Consider the following 20,179-nt stretch of genomic DNA (forward strand, 5'->3'; position numbering starts at 1 on the left):
GAGTGGGATTTCCAAGAGCATGTGATGTGGCGTTAACGCGCACCTTCAAAAGAGAAGACCAGAAGATGTGGTGCTGTTATTGGCTTAACGAATGCCGGTCTAGTGCTCCCGTGAATCTAAACACGCCAGGCAATCCCGCTAATCTTTTACAACGGCTGGTATAAATATGATTATTTATTTCTTGTATGTTTCACAATTTTTTATAATATAAAATTTTATTTTTTAAGATTGAGAGAAGAAAAGCCGCTCGTACTAATCACTTAACCAGACTCCATCACCTGGAAGGGCACCACTCAAAATTCCAATCCAGATCCTCCGAGCACACAATCACTTAGGTTACATTCGGTAGCTATCCAAGTTGCTGGCAATTTGATGTAATAATCGGTATTACTATATTTGATATACTTTTTAGATGATAATATATATTGTGTTAGCAATCCAAATTGTATCATGGAAAGCAATCTAAATTATTTGAAGAGAGATGACTATCAGATTATCATTTTTTTAATAATATTATAATAAAAATTTTAAAAAAATTATCTCTTCAAAAAATCACATAAAAATCATTGCCATCCCTCCCCTCCCCCCCCCTCTACATATGCCTCCGCCGTGGCTCCTCCATCTCCCTTCATCTACTCGCGGCTCCTCCATCCTTCTCCCCCATCCCTCCATGGCTCCTTCATGCCCATTCTCACTACCCTACGGCTCACATGCATCCGTTCCCTCTTCACTCTCAATACCTATGTTCCCATATCCCTCGATCGCCACTTCTTTACGCCATCACCATATCCACTCACTCCTGTTATTCTCATTCGGAGAAAAAAAATATCAGGACAAAATGATTGGAGATATTTAAAAATTTGATTTCATATAACCAGTAATCTGATTATCATATCAACATATTAATCAAGATTTTCAATAATTTTACTGAATATCTATGTGTATAAATATAATAATCAATATTATTGATAATTTAATATAGCAATCTATCTTAAAATAATCTATATTATCTTTCAAATTATTGATGATGCACCAAATCAACTCAGAGAATATGATGTTGGAATCAAACCTCCATCAATTAAAAGAAAATAAGGGCTATATGCATTATTTCAATCTTAAATATATATTCATCTGGTTCCCACATAACTCTTTGATTGAAAAGGAACCATGTTTTGACCTCTCAGCCTTGCCCATGTTGAACAAACGGTCCCTTCACTTTAAAGGTTTTAATCAACTCCTTCCATTACCTTTTTGTGCAATTCATCTTTTTTATTTGTAAAAATTCATGCGGGTATACGTGTAGTACTAGATTGGTAGGTCTTGGAACTTATGCAGAGACAGTGAATCTAAATAACAATAATTTTGATTAATTTTTTTGGATGTGATCTTGATTTTGCAATATTTAATTTAAAATTATTTGGAGAATACTTTTAAAAAATATTGATTTTTTTTTTTTCTCGCAATTTCCTTGCATTTTTTATTCCTCCAACAACTATTTATCAAAAGACAACACCCATGGATCTTGCTAATATTTTCAATTCGCATCCTGTATTCTCATCACACTTCTATAATCCCTCGCACCAAGTTAATCTCTAAGCCATTGTCGCTTTCCTCTCCTCGTCAAACCCAAAAGAAAAAACAATAGAGTTGTGAAGGTTGCAAGTAGAATTTGGCCACAACTCATTGGAGGCCTGGAGCATTACCAATTAGAGAATGCAGTGGGGTTTTGAGAAGAAAGGCCTTTGGATTATTGGTGGTTGGAGTCATGTGACGAAAATGAGAAGGTGGGGAAAAAGATAGAGCAAATTAGGTCTTGAGGCAATGTTTCCTCGAGAGAATCTATGGTGGAATCCTACATTTAAGAAAATTTATTAATAAAAATGATTGAAGAAACCCAAGTTGAAGAATGCAATAAAACTTTAGCTTAATTATGATATAGTGGAACATTTGATTGGTACCACTACCTCCATACGGGGTTGCAAACTGGGTTGGGCACAACTTGAACATGATTGGCAATCCCGCTCATTAGGTAGGGTTAAGTTGAAGTTTTTTTAAATTTAGGTTAGGTTGGGCTCAAAATTGAGGACTCGATCCTAGGTTAGTTAGAGCTGACATTGACATATGAACATTACTTATATGTTTCGTACAGATAAGTTGCATGTTTGATATAGTTATATTCTTAGCATCCTTAAGTGTATCATTGAAATTAATGAACAGCTGAGGCCTCAATCCAATAATTATTAATCTAACAAAAACAAGCATCTCAAACATCTTATCTATATTACATTTTATTGTTCAACCTGATTTAATCTGATTAATGTGGCCCAACATGGCTTGACTCAACTAACTTGTCTCAACATAAATTTAGCTTAAGATTGTGTTGATGTTAGAAAATTCCAAACTTTAGATCGAGTTGGTTGAATTAGGGATGGGAGCTATTGAAATTGGGTTGGTTAGGGTTACCCTCAACCCAACATAAGCTGCCTGAGTTGCAATCCTACCTCTATACCGTAGCCAGTGCCAAATACTTAAAAAATGCAAAATCTCGATTGTCCACTTATAGGGGTGACTAGTCCAAAAGGGAATTGACGCATCTCTATATCACTACTTAGCTTCTTTTTTGAGAGAAGGGGAGGGAGACCCGTTTGTACTATAACTATTTAGAGCCAAATTTTCTGGGATGCACCGGCCAATGATTGAACCTAGAATCTTTTGTTGGTATGCAGAGAGGATGGCCACTTGGAAAAATCCTAGTTCACTTTTAACTTCATAAAGTACCACCCAGTATGTAGTAACCCATTGAATAACTTTAATATGATTTTTTATGCTTTTTCCACATATTTATCCCATGTTATATTATCATCTTTCTACCAAGTCGCATACAAGTTGAACCACACACTTTAATTGAAATCCTTGGTGAAAGATTTAGCAGTCAAAAGTAAATAGTAAGCCTTCCGGAATTACCATTCTAAACTCATTAAAAAGACAAAAATCCAATATCTGAAGGTCTTTAAGTGGAATCTATGCATCAAGTGATAGAAATCGTATGTTAATTCTCTCAGTATCAGATAGGTAGATATGGATGGCAATGATGAAGATTATACCTTGATTCTTTCGATGTCATATTAGGCAGATATAGGCAATTATATAATCTCATGCGATGAAAATCATATCTTGATTTCCTTGGCCAACTATGCAATCGGATTTAACAGATATGACTAATTCCATGTGATTGAAACCATTCCTAAATTTGCTATGTACATATTTGTAGAGATTTTCATATACAGATTATATCATTCCTTTGATGTAGGGATTTTGATCCCATTTGATGTGTATGTAAGCATATTATTATAACTAATAAAAGTAAGCTTTTTGGCTACAAATTTCTTCTTAAACATTCTTTGTCTAAAACATCTTTTTTAACATGATATCAGAGCCATCCAACTTTTATTGAATATTCAGCACCATTGTCGTCTTCCTCATTGGTGTCCCAATGATGGTGCATCGGTGGGCTACCATTTTTGGTTGACACCTTCTTCTTCTCTTTCACTAGTAACATTTCTCTCAGTAATAAGGATTTTTTTTTAAAGACATCGAAGATCTTCTCTTTGATTGTCATCGAGAGGAGCTTTTTAATTTTTCTGCCACTTCCAAGGTTTATCAAATTTCTCTAATTTTTTTTCTATAATTATATACCCATTGGATAATCTATACTCTCTACCATCGTGGCAAAAGCTCAACACCTTTTGCTAATCCTTCTACCATTGCTTTAAATAGCTCTACCTCCACTCCTCTCATTGATCCAAATTTATTCTCACTCTATACTATTCATCATCCTGACAACCCAGGTGCTAGAATTGCTTCCAAACTTTTGATTGGTGATAATTATTATAGTTGATCCCGTACCATAAAAATAGTTTGAAATGCCAAAAATAAATTGGGGTTCATAGATGGTTCTCTTTCACGGCCACCCACCACATCTTCCATCTACTCCTTACGGGATCATATCAGTGATATAGTCATTTAATGGATTCTGAATATGCTCTCTGCTGAAATATCAGATAGTGTTCTTCATTATAGGACAACCTATGAAATTTGGCAAAGTAATAGATCAAGAATCTTTGAATTGATGCATGATATTGCAACAGTCAAACAAGGCAACTCCTCTATTGCTGTTTGTTATAGAAAGCTTAAATTTCTATGGGACGAGCTTGCCGGTTTGTCAAAAATTGATTCTTCACATGTGGTATATACCAATCTGTGTCCTAATTTGAGCTTCGCCAATGATTGATGCAATGCTTAATAGGACTAAATGAATCATACTCTTTTCTTCACAGCCAAATCTTACTTATAGATCTACTTTCTTTAGCAGGCAAGGCGTATAATCTCCTTTTACAAGAAGAGCGATACTACTCTCTTCATGTAACTTCCAAAACTCTTATGGAAGCCATAACTTTGGCTACTTTTAAGTATCCCATAAGAAGTGCTCCTAATCCTTCCATGCTACTGGCATGTCGTTATTGCAAGAAAGACAATCACACAATTGAAACTTGTTGCAAATTGAAGAACAAGCAAAAGAACGATGCCTTACACTACAAGAAAAATAAGTATTAGCGACTGCTATTAGTGACAGTAGATCAGTCATCACTAATAAATATTTTTACCGATGGCAATTAGGGACGGTGATTTTACCATTGCTAATATTTTTTTTTAAACTTTTTTAAAGAATATTAGTGATGGATTCTTAATTATTAGCGACGGCATTTTCTCATCACTAATAACAAGTATTGTTTTAACATTATTTGCCATCAATTTTTTTTTATTTATTAAAATTATTAGCAATAGTGAAAAAAATATTAGCGATGACACTATTAGGGACGGCATGTCCATCGAAAAAAAATTATTTATTATAATTATTAGCAACAGCATGAAATATATTAGAGATGATAAATACTGTCACTAATAATTATTAGCAACGAAACTATTAGCGATAGAATATCTGTTACAAAAAGAATTTTTTTTTAAATTTTTCTTTGAATATGATATAATTTTAAAATTTAAAATCTATTTTCGTCATTTATTATCTAAATAATTATCGTTAGAGTATTATCATAAAAGACCACCTCGATCCAATGGCTTAAGATATGTCGATCATTAAAATTTGATTTTGATGGTCATAAACGATCGCATAATGATCTAATAGACAGAGACCATCGATAGATTCAAAAATTTATAACCATAATCTCAGTGATATTTATGATATACTATCAAAATTTTACTTTAATCAGACATCATTATCATGGTCAATTTAGCACGAGATGATTTGGATCGTTAAATAAAAATTAAGTGATCAAAAGGTCAAACGATATCTGATTATAATATAATTTTTTAGATAAATAATCTTTGGTACTATTTGATCATTTGTACGATGATGATCATAAAATTCAAACTATATATATATAAGTGATTCAAAACTATATGTCTCTTGATATTCATTCTTAAAATCTTTAAGTAATTATACTTGTGCTTTTGTAAGATCTGCTTAGCGTGGATAGTTCATATATGCACGGTTTGAATTTTATGATCATCACCATACAAATGATCAAAATAGTAGCAAAAATTATTTATCTAAAAAATCATCTTAATCGGATGTTATTTGGCCTTTTGATCCCTCATTTTTTATTTAACGATCGAAATCATCCTGTGCTAAATTGATCATGATAATGATGTTAGATTTAAATAAAATTTTGATAATATGCTATAAATATCATCAAAATTATCATTGTATATTTTAGATCCATCGATGGTCTCTATCTATCAGATCATCATGCAGTTGTTCGTGACCATCGAAATCAAATTTTATTGATGGACATAGCTAGGGCTATCGGATCGAAGTATTTTTTGTGATGATATTCTAACAATAATTATTTAAATAATGAACGATGAAGATGGGTTTTAAATTTTAAAATTATACCGTATTCATATGATTTTTTAGGGATGGAGTCATAGTTATTAGCAACGGATTTTAGCGACGACAAATATGCCGTCGTTAATATCTTAATCGATGGCATTAGCGATGGCATATTGCCATCACTAATAGTCCGCCATATAAACCACCATGGAAAAAATTTTTTTCACTCGCCCGTTCATTCTCTCCTATTCTTGCCCCTCATCCTCCTCTCGCCGGTGCCCTCACCACACCCCAACCCCCCTTTCCTCCTGTCTCTCTGGCATCCCGCAGCCGCTCTGACACCACCGGCCTCGTTCCCATGCTGGCCCGACCCCAAGAAGGCCCCACGGCTCCTGCCCCGACTCGACCTCGAGCCGACCCCATCGGCCTCGCAGCCCTTGCCCCGATCCCATGGACCCTACCTTGCCGCCCCAAGCTTGCAGCCCTACCCTATCGGCCCTCGAGCCACAGCCCCAACCCCGACGTCCTCGGCATGACCCCATGGTTGGTCCGAGCCCCTGTTCGTAGGATCCCAAGCTTCTTGGTCGCCGACCGTCTCCCAAGCCCCGACCGTCTCCCCGAGCCCCCGGCCCACCACCCCCCGACTGCCTTCGGTCCCTTCTTTACCTCACCGCTGGATCCAGCTTCCCCGAGTCATCGGCTGCCTCCCCGCCCCGAGCCCTCGGCCCACCTCCCCCCGACAACCTCCTCTCAATCACCCTATCCCCGACCACCTCTTTGAGCCTCTGTTCGTCGGATCTCAAGCCCCTCGATTGTCTCCCGCCTCCTCGAGCCCTGGCCTTCTCCCCGAGCCCCCGACCCACCTCTCTTCGATCGGATGTATGGTTTAATCTTTTGGATCTTTGTTTATGGTGGTTTTTTGATACTTTGTTTGATAGTTTATTTTTGTCCAGGTGTTAACATATAGAGTGGAGAATTATAGTGATAACATGGTTGGATTACAATCAAAGGAGTTATTGGGTAATTCCATACTGCCCATTCAGGCATCATGATTCTGAAAAGTTGATGTAGTATTTTATTTTTAAACTTTCATTATTCACATGTGTATGCTATAATATTTTATTTTTTTTATCCATTAGCTAGTTTCACGTGCACACTGTCTTCTTTATGTTATCAAACCTTATTTTATATCCAAGGGCTTAGATTAATGTTTGCTTGTTCGTGATTCTGAAAATAGTTCTTATGCTTGTAGATTAATCAAGTTGAGTCATGCATTCAAGGGCCTAGTCGTAAAGCAAATCAGGTATATTATTATATTATACTTGCTTTACTTTCTTAGTATTTAAGAATATGAATTGCATTTGTTGGTTTGATGCTGTTGCAGAACTTGTATCCTTTTATGAATAAGTTAGTGTCAAGATTTTGATTTATCCTACTTGATCATAGATTGATGTTGTTAGATAGTAAATTTTCACTTATTATGTATTGATATTTTCTACTTTTCAAACCTAAATGCCTTAATATTAGTTTTTGTATGTCCAATTTGATTGATTCGCTAATATCAATTAACGTCGGTTGCACCTTGGACTGCTTATCATGTATGATGACTAGAATAAGAAACAACCTTGGATTGCTTGAAATAATTTGTGAATGCAAGGATGGAAATTCTCGTATAATCAAATTTTTGAAGGAGAATTTATGCATCTCCAAAGAAAATTCACTTTTGCAGGGTTTACTTTTTGACAATGAGCCCATAATTTCATTTGACATTTCTTTGCCTTGACCTCAGATAACTTAAATAAAAAAATAAAAAAATATAGCTAATCAAAAATATACTGTCCTTGCAAGATTAGATCTATTTTAGAGCTTTTCTTGAGAAAGAATGATAGTTTTGATCATTTAAAATAAGAAAGGACATCAAAGAGTGTTCTCAACCATTGCCGCCACATGCATGCTTTCTTATTAACTTTAAGCAAGTAGTGCCCTTATTTAATGTCTAGCTTCTGGTTATTCTAATACTTGGGCAATTTCCACACCTTAACAATGGTCTAAATTTTTGTCCAGCATAATTTATGGAGTAAATTAGCTCACTATAGTTTCATAAATAAAGTAATGGGATGCACTATGAAATCAAAATATAAAAGTACCACTGATCACTTTAAAATATTTAAAAATCCTATATACTTCGCTTCTTTCTTTAACTCTTACTTATTTGTGCCCCTTCTTCTTAACTATCCTTGTAATCTTTCAACCATTTCATTTCAATATGAATATGAAGAATAGTTTGTTTTGATCTGTTCTATATTTCAATGACTTAACAAACATCCACTATTAACAGCTATGCTCATATAGTTCGCTAAAAAAATTATGTTAAATAATTTAGATTTTAATATAATATAATAATTTTTTATCTATAATTATGTTAAATAATTAATATTTTATTTATAACAAATTTTAAAAAATAATTATAAAATAAGTTTTAAAATATTTAATTATATACTTTTTTAAAAAATAAAAATTATTAACAACAGCAAGCCATTGCTAATAATTTTTTTTAAGAAAATAAAAACTATTAGCGACGGCAAGTCGTCGCTAATAGTTTTTTTAAAAAATAAAAAATTATTAGTGATGGCAATAGTGATAGCTTACCATCACTAATAATTTTTTAAAAATTATAATAAAAAAATAAAAAATATTAACGATGACCTATCATCATTAATAATTTTTTTAAAATTATAACTAAAAAAATAAAAATTTATTAATGATGGTATCGCCATTGCTAATGTCAACATTAATTATCATTATTAGCGACGGTAAAATCATCGTTGCTAATAATGAGAATTAGCGATTAGAATATTTCTATCAGATTTTTAGCGGCGGCTTATATTAGCGACAGTAAATTGACTATTAGCGAAGGCTAATTACCATCGCTAATAGTCAGTTTTCCTGTAGTATAATACTTTCTAGGTACTCACTTTGCTGATGACTTAAGGTTAATAAATTCTTCATCATGACTATCTCATCGAGCTTCTGAATAATCCAATATTCCGTCCATCATACTTTACCATCAATTATGGTGAAGGTAGAACAAGCGCAACAAAACCTAGGATAGCTTAGGTGTAGATATGACTGATAAGAGTGTAAATATGCAAGGGTCAGGTTGAACCAACCCAAAAAAGGTGAGGATATATGAATAGATGAAAGTCGATTGGAAAAATATCAATTTGTTGAGGAAGCCCTAAACTAAATAGAAAATTTACCAAAAAAAACTAAATAGAAAATTGGTTGTAATGATATTTTAATTTGACAATTAAATCTGTTTATAGTGACATCTAGATTTGTGATGGTATTCTGATTCGATAAACTAATTAGAAGTTGGTTTATCAAAACAAATAGATTATCCCAACCAATACTCATGAGTACTTGTTCATCAAGACAAGTGGAAAAAGATTAGGGATAGACATGATGAGGATAGCCAAGAGGAAGAAGAAGGACGAGCACCAAATAAAATGATGCAAGGCTGATAAATATAGTAATGCAACATAAAAAGTATTAAAATCTTTGATAATTATTCTATGTTATTTAGAATTTGATGTTTTTTATGATCGTTTAAAAAATTATGGATCAATTAACAACTCAAACTCAAATCAACAATTAAAAAATATGTCACACGCATTTGAAAATAAGTTTTTGAATTATTGGGATGAAGTTATGCGGCCCATGGGTAGTACACTAAGGTAAGATGCGTACGTAACACATACTGGGTTTAAGCTGGTACGCCTGCATGAGTTGGTGTATGGGTTCAAATAGGTGCTGCACACGTAGGAAGATCTAAAGAAAAAAAAAGAGAACATATACGGTAATTATATAAAGATAAAGGTCTTTTTTGGCATGAATATTTAAAAAAAAAAATTCATGATGCATTTAATGTAAAAAAAAGGCTTGGATTTTTAAACAAATGGATTTTAGAAGTTCTCTCCCAAAAAATGGCGGGCATCAAGCGGGATCGAGCGCAACATGTGCCACAAGCGAGACCCAGCGACATTCTTTAATTCAAGGGGCTCGATCAGGTGTTGGGACTTGGGCGTTGCTGGCGTGGGACAAGTGATTGAGGTTTTTTTTTGGCACGGGCATTGGACACGGGGAGGCATGTGGTTACACGTGAGTTGGGCGTGAAGGCTGAGCCATGAAAGAAACGTGTTCTTCACGCAATGCGGTGGCCTGGACGCAGACAGACAGAAGCTTTAATAGTTTTAAAAAGAAATAAAAAAAAGAGAAAGGGGAAGAAACGGCTCAGATTTGGAGTTTAAAAAAATATATATATATAAAAAAATTTTACCATCTATCTACCTCTGGTCATTAATCCCATATCAAAAAAGTACAAAACTTTATCTTTTCTACACTTATAAATAAAAACCAATATCTCTATCCTTAAATATCTCTCTACACCATAATTTTTGTAGGGGGCCCAAGTGATAGACAGACATACTCATATTTTAAATCGAGAAGTCCGATTCTTTAAGATAATTTATTTTATTTTTATTTTCTGTTCCAACTTCAAACCTCGTTAATGGTTTAGGAGTTAAAAAAATTTTTTGTATCAGAATTTTTATTCAGTAATAAATTAATTTTTTTATTTAATTTTTATAATTTTAATTTTTATAATAGAGTAGTTTAAATTTTTGTATCTTTTAATTTTTGTAAGTTAAATTTCAGTAAGTAGCATAAGATTTTATTTTATTTTATTTTTTTAGACTTCAAATCAAACTATTGAAGTGAAGTGTGGTGATTTTTACATATATTTTTAAAAAATTTACAGCGGAACTATATAGATTAAACAATTTAATCTATAATGCATACATAGATCAAATTTAAAACTATCATACAGGATCTATGACATAAACTAATATGCATGTATGTAAATCTGAAATCTAAAATTCAGCAAGTATAGATTATATCTATATATAATTAGATCATATCAAATTTATTTTTAGATCACATCTAAATATGAATTGAGTTTAAAACTTCATACGTGAGTGCAGATAGTAGATCATCGCATCCAAAATCTATAATAGTTGGTTCTTCATATTGCTCGACAGTCGCACATGTGTCCGGCCTCTACGGGTATCCATATGAAGTCTTTGTGCTGATCGATCTCCTCGAAAGTGCTAGCTCGCGAAGACACTACGCTTTGGTTGATCTAAGAGAAACACGAAGAAGATAAAAGAATAAGGAGATTTTTTTTTTTTTTTTCTGGATCGAGGCATCAAATCTCTACAATAGAGATCTAGAGAAGAATCCTTTCTTTTCAATTTTCTCACGCACAAGAAAGAATCTTTCTCTCTTCCTTTCATGCCTTTAAGAAAAACTTTTTTTCTATGATTTTCTATGATAAAAATCAAATGTAATCTGATTTTGTATGCTAAAAATCATATGGATTCTCATGTTCTAAAAAAATCCAAAAGAGAGACCCAAGAGAAGAACCATTCTTCTCTCTTTTTCTTCTTGATCTAGAACTCTAGGAAGTCGCAAACATCCAACCAGATTTTTTTAATATTTTTTTTTTCAAATCTTCATGTTAAAAATTAGATTTAATCTAATTTTTATTTTAGAAAAAAATAGAGAAAAGATCTAGAAGAAGAACTCCTTCTTCTCCAAGGATATGCACAAGAAAGAAGATCCTTCTTCTTCCTTCTCTTTCTCTCATTGAGAAGAACTTTTCTTCTCCAATTTTCTACTGTATAACCAGCAGAGGAGCTTCTCTTTAATACCTAAGAATTAGCAATAAAAACCTCACAAAATCTCTTCAAAAGGGGTTGAGAAGGAACCAAGATGCATGGGATATGGGGCATCCAACTCTTGGACGCCCTTCCTTTCTTTTTGGCGACCAAAAGAGGAGGAGACACCCCTTTTTTTCATAGAAGAGAGGGGAGGATGTGGCTCCTTTGGTTGGGCATGGAATTTTACATGGTGAAGAGGAGATGTGGCATGGAGAGTCACTTAAATAGATGTAGTTTAGTTGGTTTAATCCTATTCCAAATAAGACTCATGAATCTTAATCAAACTCTAACTAATTCTTGGACCCAATCTTAACCAATTTAGAAATTAGTTATAACAAATTAACTAATTAGGTCCTAGCCCAATCATGAAACCAATTAGGCCCCAATCCAATTGGAGAATTAGTTAGATCAAATTCCTATTGATCCAGGGATTGATTTTTGATGGATATCAGGAAAGTTTTTGATAATAGGGCTTGATCCAATCAAGCCTATTATCCAATAAAATTTGATCCAATCAAAACCTATATAAAACTAATTGAATCCTATTCAACTTAAAATTTGATTTGCATTCCTGAGATCAATTGGAACAAGCCCTGTTATCCAATAGGGATACATTCAATCAATCCAAAGCCAACCTAATTGAATTCAGTTAAATTAGATCTAATCCAATCTGCATTGCTTAATCAAATTGAGCCAATTAACAGTTAAATTATTGATTAATTATTTTTTAATTTATCAATCATTAGTAAATAATTTATTGCAACCTTTGCATAGGATCAATCATCAATCAAATTGATAATTAAACCCTTCAATGATTCATAATCATCGATCAGCCATTTGATCAGATAGGTACTTCATATATGTGACCCTTATAGGTTCGAACCTAAGCCGGTAGTACAAAAATTATTTTTATATTAATCGATGTAACTATTTAGCAATGGGATCCGACGTCCTGATAGGCCGAATGTATGTCCAGCAACACTCTAGAACCTATGTGGATATAGTTATCGTATAATTCATCTCTTTGACTCTCGATGCTCAAGGATAACTAAGGGTTAAACTGTCAATTTAGAATGAGTGGTCCACATTATGTCTCAACCTTAAAAATCCTATGACTCCTTACTAGGACTACTTTGGTTAAAGTTTTGCTAAATTGAAATACAGTGATACATCATCTCTAATTTTACTTGGAGCGATCAATCCTATCTTGACTTGCACTCAAACTTCACAAGTACTTGATTGTACCCAGTAACCTTCCATTATTGAATTAGAAATTTGGATAGTCCAGCACCAAAGCACAGTAAATTATTTGTAAGTCACCGATGCAATCTCAGATCAGAGGGATATATATACCCATATCCCATCAGAGCAATCTTTGATAGCAGAATGCTCCAAAAGTGGTCATGCTCAGTGAAATATACTCCTACAAATCACCTATATGCCATACCCGTATCACCATACGCCTTGGTTAAGAGGACAATCAACTAATATGGCACACAATGACCTACACTCGATACAATTATCATTCTTATAATAACTGTATCATTTGGTTGTGAGCAGGATTTAAGAACCACATGATAAATTTTTTTTTATTATTTTGGAAGTAGTTTTAAGGACTTCATCATAACATATGAGTTCTTTTTAAGAAGATGTATTCCTTATGATGAATCTGCTAGATAATATTAATTATTTTATAATTTATATATATGTATGAAGCATAATTATTTACAATCTAGATGATTGACTTTAGGACATATTTTCTAACAACTCTCACTTGGACTAATGCCAATCAGATTGGTATGAAATATCCATCTTTCATTTGAGATCATTGAACTCATTAGATCCGAATGCTCTAGTCAATGGATTGATCAAGTTTTCCTTTCAGTCGATCTTCCTAAGGTCGACTTTATTTCAATCTTATCGAACAAGATGATTGTAATGCAGAATATATTTGATCCTCAGATGGAATATCAGTTCTTCAGCTTGAGCTATGGCTCCAGTATTGCTGTCAATACAGAAGAACTGGACCATCAATAGAGGGTGCTACTCCAAGCTCGTTAATAAACTTTCATAACCAAACAACTTCTTTACCAGCATCAAATATCGCAAAGAACTCTGTATCATAAATAAAACTGACTACTGACTATTGCATGGAATCTTTCCAGCATGTCGCTCCTTTTAAAATAAAAATATAACTTGACATAACTTTATCATTTCGATCCGACTAGAAACTAGAATCAATATTCTATAGGTTTTAAGTCAGACTCTCTATAAACGAGCCATTGGTCCTAAGTATTTTATAAATACTTAAGGATGGTTCTTATAATCTTTCAAATCTTTATAGAGAACAAAGATGACAACCAAGCTTTTATTCTCTATAATATAGGGATGTCGTTTCCTATTAAGAGAATTTCATCCAAATAATATAAAGAATACTTTTACAGAACTATTAGTCTATTTGTACATACAGGATTCTATCTTGTTCTCAATGAAGCTATATGTTCAAAACATATGTTTCAACTTTGAGAAGCTTGATTCAATCCAAATAGACTTGAGGATTGTCACAAGAAAAATATCTCGTTATAGTCAATACTATAACTTTGATAAAATCTTTTGGCAATCGGATGAAATTAATAGGTCTCCACCTTTCCATCTACACCTCTATCCATCTAAAATCCACTTACATCCTATAGATCTTATCCATTCAGGTGAATCAACGAATATCCATACATCGTCGATCTTCATAGACTTCATTTCAGATTTAATGACTCCAAGCTACTTCTCAAAGTTAGATCCTTGTATTGCATCCATATGAAAGATCAAATCTTCATCTTGAATCTAGAAATCGAAGTATCCGTTCAGCTGATACGGTACTCTACTATATCTACTTAAGGATGCCTTTCCATCGGGCTCCAGATTTGATCTAATCAACTTCGATTTTGTTGGTTTGTGTCAGAGTCAGTTCCTCTACCCATCAAGCTTTACCAAGCTTGCTCTTAACGGTATCAGTTCTTTCACCAAAGAATTTTTTTTTCAAAAAGAATGCCTTAAGATTCACTAACATCTCATGTCTTTCAGGAAGGTAGAAGAAATATCTTTAATATAATATTTATCAAACCAAGATTCAAGTTAGTCGATTTGTGAATATTTCACATAAGTTTGACACTCTGAATCCTAAGATAAGATAGCATCGAATTAACCAGGTCCATATCTCATATGGAGTTTTGGCAATCGATTTGCTCGAAATATTTTTGAGTACATATCAAGTAGTCTCTAAAATATAACCTCAGATAGACCAGCAAACCCACAATGGACCAAATCATATCTAACAAAGTTTGATTTCTCTTTTCAGACATCTTTTTTAAATAGTGATGTTCTAGAAGAGATCCATTAAGAGAAAATTCAATTTTTTTCAAGATATGTCAAAGTTTATTGTAAAGGTATTCACTTCATCGATCTGACCGATGAGTTTTAACACTCTTTACAGTTTATTTTTCTATCTCATTATGAAATTATTTGAATATTTCAATCAGTTTGGATTTATGCTTCATAAGCAAGACACACCCATGCCAAGATAGGTTGTCAGAGATTTTAATGAAGTAATAAAATTTTCTTCTTGCACTTATGTTCATGAGTGCAAATACATCAATATGTATCAACTCAGAATATCACTGGCTCATTCACCCTTTCTAATAAAAGGTGACTAAGTCAATTATATCAAAAGCAGATTTCTATGATATTATCTAATCTAGGATGCTAGTCAGACGTGTACATTACACTAACAGGCTATGGTATTAAGTTTATATCATTTTCAATTATTCATTTATTATTGTAGTATCATCCACAATGATAACACAACAATTATACTTATTGATACCATCAATAAGATTGGACAATAGTGACAATCACTTAAAATGATAGCTTCAGAATTGAAAACAAGCTCGACGATTCTTAATGTTAAGAGTGGAACAGACTTCTATTTCTTACATTCAAGAGTCTTTTACCATTTTCAAATCTTCTACTATCCTGAAGTCTTTTATAACTATTTGCAAACATGATTTGTACTGTCGATATCCTATACCCAGGTAGTAGTATTACCAATAGAAAAACTTCAAAGAGTTATTATATAACTATCTTGACCAGCAACCATTTGCTGATTTTTTTTAAAAATCTATTTGGGTTAGCCTGAAACTTCTTGATTAATTCGCTCAAAAACTATACTCAACTTCTGATGCTGGCTATCGAGGTTAGGTTTGATAATGTTGTCATTACCTAATAGTGAACAGAGTGATAATATTTTAATCATTTTTGAAAAGAGAATAATTGACCTATTAGTATATAAACTATTTTAAGCCTAAAGACTTGGACTTTAGTCTAAAAGTTCTTCCACTATTTTATATGAATTGATAGCCTCTATCTCCGATTCAAAGAATTATCTTAATTCCTTAGTGGGTACTAGAATCCACACAGACTGCATATAAGTTCAAGGATGGTTCGGTCAACCTATATGCATCTATGGATAGATTCTCAACTAATTATTTCTACAAATAACTTCTAGTATCTAATTTAGCTCCAGATTTTATTTCAGTAGGCAATAGGCCTCTACCGAAAGTCTCGGTTAGGTCAAACCATTAACATGAACCTACTCAGTGATTCTAGTCAAAGAATGATCAGATCCGAAGATGGCTCGATCAATCCAACCATTCATCCGATAGTTCAACAGAGTCATCATATGATGAATGATAATTTCATCATTCAGAAAGAACACCAGATGGATGGCACCTGCAATATCAATTAGAAATAATGGATCCATTATCATTCACCTTAATGAGAGGCTATGATCTAGTTATCATCATAACTAGCTCATTTTAGAGATCTAGTAATTTAGAGGGTTTAATCAATTTTGAGAAGAGAGAAGAAAAGATCAATCAGTAGACCACAATCCTTTCACTGACTTCATCAAGTCACTGAATCGGATTAGGTCATACTGATTGAACTGGCACCTAGATCAGTCACACTGATCAACCTTAATGGCATGGGCTAACTCAAATCACTTAGCAATCTAATCAAAATCTAATTCACTAAATTGGTCAGATAAGTGAGATCCATGGGAGGATCTGCTAAGCTTGCCTTAGACATCATCGAAATGGTCAGATAAGCCACTCTCAATTAAAAACCATCAGTCAAAATATCAAATTTATCTTAGACATCAATTGATTAACTAGTTTTGATTTGACCAACTTAATGATTCGAGTTCAACCACTGAGCCACAATCAAGATCTATTTGGTCAAATCAAAGACATAGACTTGACCATCTACAACTATTGTATTAGAAAAATTTTGATTAATCTAATTTAATATTTGATTAGACTTAATCAATTTCTCTACATGGTCAATCAATTCTTTGATTCTAACCTTAAGTCAACCCAATTAAAGAGAAGGATCTGATTTGAGCGAACCCATACCCCAAGTTTTATGCAACGTCATTAGATCTCAAATCACAATTTTAGATCTATTTAGTTTAATACTTAATTCTCAATGAAGCTTTTGCATCAACATGGTTAAGGTTTCGAAATAATTTTTTATATAAACTTTTTACATTAAATTATAATTTTTTTTAGATCAAATCTAAATTTTTATGATTTTAAATTAAAATAATATTGATTAATCAAGATTAGATGTAATTAGTTTCTTCGCAACTTGCATCATAAATAACAACACCTAGAGTTTCAAGATATAGGATTTTGTAAGAAAGTAAGTTTTCTCCTTTTACTTTCTTTTTCATGGGATCCCACAGTGGCACCCCTACACGTCATAAGAGTACCCCATTGAATGGAAAGAGAGAGTCATATAATCCTATTTGCTCCTATGATCGGATGGCCTGGTGATTACCCAATCTGAGTATTTTGCTACTCAGAACATCTAATCTAATTCATAACTCATATATACAAAAATTTAGATTTAATCTAAATTATATTAGGTCTGATTTTACATTAGATCATATCTAAAATTAGATCATAACACATCTCATGCATTACTAAATCTAGATTTCAACTCTACATGCATATGTGTTCATGTCATAACGAACCTTTGCTCTGATACTATTTGAAGGGAAGCATGGTGGTTTTGTACATGCATTTTTAAAAAATTTACAGCAGAATATATATAGATTAAATAATTTAATCTATAATACATGTATAGATCAAATCTAAAACTACCATACAGGATCTATGACATGAACTAATATGTATGTATGTAAATCTGAAATCTAAAATTCAGCAAGTATAGATTATATCTATATGTAATTAGATCATATTAAATTTATATTTATATCACATCTAAATATGAATTAAGTTCAAAACTTCATACCTGAGTGCGGATAGCAGATCACCGCATCCAAAATCTATAGCAGTTGGTTTTTTATATTGCTCGACAGTCGCATACGTGTCCGACCTCTACGGATATCTATATGAAGTCCTTGTGTTGATCGATCTCCCTGAGAGTGCTAGCTCACGAAGGTACCATACTTTGGCTGATCTAAGAGGAACATGAAGAAGGTAAAGAATAAGGAGATCCTCTTCTTTTTTTTCTGGATCCATGCATCAGATCTCTACAATAGAGATCAAGAGAAGAATCTTTTCTTCTTAATTTTCTTACACACAAGAGAGAACCTTTCTCTTTTCCTTTCACGCCTTTAAGAAGAATTTTTTTTCTCTAATTTTTTATAATAAAAATTAAATTAAATTTAATTTTTTATACTAAAAATTATATAAATTTTTATGTTCTAGAAAAATCCAAAAGAGAGACCCAAGAGAAGAACCGTTCTTCTCTCTTTTTCTCTTTGATCTAGAACTCTAGAAAGCTTCAAACATCCAACCAAATTTTTTTGATATTTTTTATTTAAATTTTTATATTAAAAATCAGATCTAAGCTAATTTTTATCTTAAAAAAAATTTAAAAAAAATCTGAAAGAAGAACTCCTTCTTCTCCAAGGCTGTGCATAAGAAAAAAAACCTTTCTTCTTCCTTCTCTTTCTCTCGTTGGGAAGAACTTTTGTTCTCCAATTTTCAACTGTATAACTAGTAGAAGAGCCTCTCTTTGATGCCCAAGAACCAGCAATAAAAGCCTCACAAAATCTTTGAAAAGGAATCTAGACGTATGGGATATGGGGCATCCAACTCTTGGACGCCCTCCTTTCTTTTTGGCGACCAAAAGAGGAAGAGATGCCCCTTTTTTTTCATGGAAGAGAGGAGAGGACGTGGCTCCTTTGGTTGGGTATGGGATTTTACTTGGTGAAGAGGAGATGTGGTGTGGAGAATCACTTAAATAGATGGGGTTTAGTTGGTTTAGTCCTATTCCAAATAGGACTCGTGAATCTTGGTCAAACTCTAACTAATTCTTGAATCCAATCCCAACCAATTTAAAAATTAGTTATAACAAACTAACTAATTAGGTCTCATGCCTAATCATGAAACCAATTAGGCCACAATCCAATTGGAGAATTAGTTAGATTAAATCCCTATTGATCCAAGGATTGATTCTTGATGGATATCAGGAAAGTTTTTGATAATTGGGCTTGATCTAATCAAACCTATTATCCAATAGGATTTGATCTAATTAAAATCTATATAAAACTAATTGAATCCTATTCAACTTAAAATTTAATTTGCATCCTTGAGATCAATTAAAATAAGTTCTGTTATCTAATAGGGATGCATCCAATCAATCCAAAACCAACCTAATTAAATCCAATTTAATTAGATCTAATTCAATCCCCATTGTTCAATCAAACTGAGCTAATTAATAATCAAATTATTAATTAATTATTTTTTTAATTTATCAACTATTAGTAAATAATTTATTATAACTTTTGTATAGGATTAATCATCAATCAAATTGATAATTAAATCTTTCAATGATTCATAATCATCGATCAGCCATTTGATCAGATAGATACTTCTATGTATGTGACCCTATAAGTTCGAACCTAAGTCGGTAGTACAAGAATAATTTCTGTACTAATCGATGTAACCATCTAGTAATGAAATCTGACATCTGGATATAGTTAGCAATCTGAATATGGATATAGTTATCGTATAATTCATCCTTTTGACTCTTGATGCTCAAGGATGATTAAGGGTTAAACTGTCAACCCAGAATGAGTGGTCCACATTATGTCTCAACCTTAAAAATCTCGTGACTTTTCACTAGGACTATTTTGACCAAAGTTTTGCTAAATTGAAACATAGTAATACATCGTCTCTAATTTTACTTAGAGCGATCAATCCCATCTTGACTGGCACTCAGACTTCACAAGTACTTGACTATACCCAATAACCTTCCATTATCGAATTAAAAATTTGGGTAGTCCAGTACCAAAGCACAGTGAGTTGCTTGCAAGTCATCAAGACAGTCTCAGATCAGAGAGACACATATACCCATATCCCATCAGAGCAATCCTTAATAGCAAAGTACTCCAGAAGTGGTC

Source organism: Elaeis guineensis, chromosome 7 (assembly GCF_000442705.2).
Source record: "Elaeis guineensis isolate ETL-2024a chromosome 7, EG11, whole genome shotgun sequence".
Taxonomy (NCBI): domain Eukaryota; kingdom Viridiplantae; phylum Streptophyta; class Magnoliopsida; order Arecales; family Arecaceae; genus Elaeis; species Elaeis guineensis.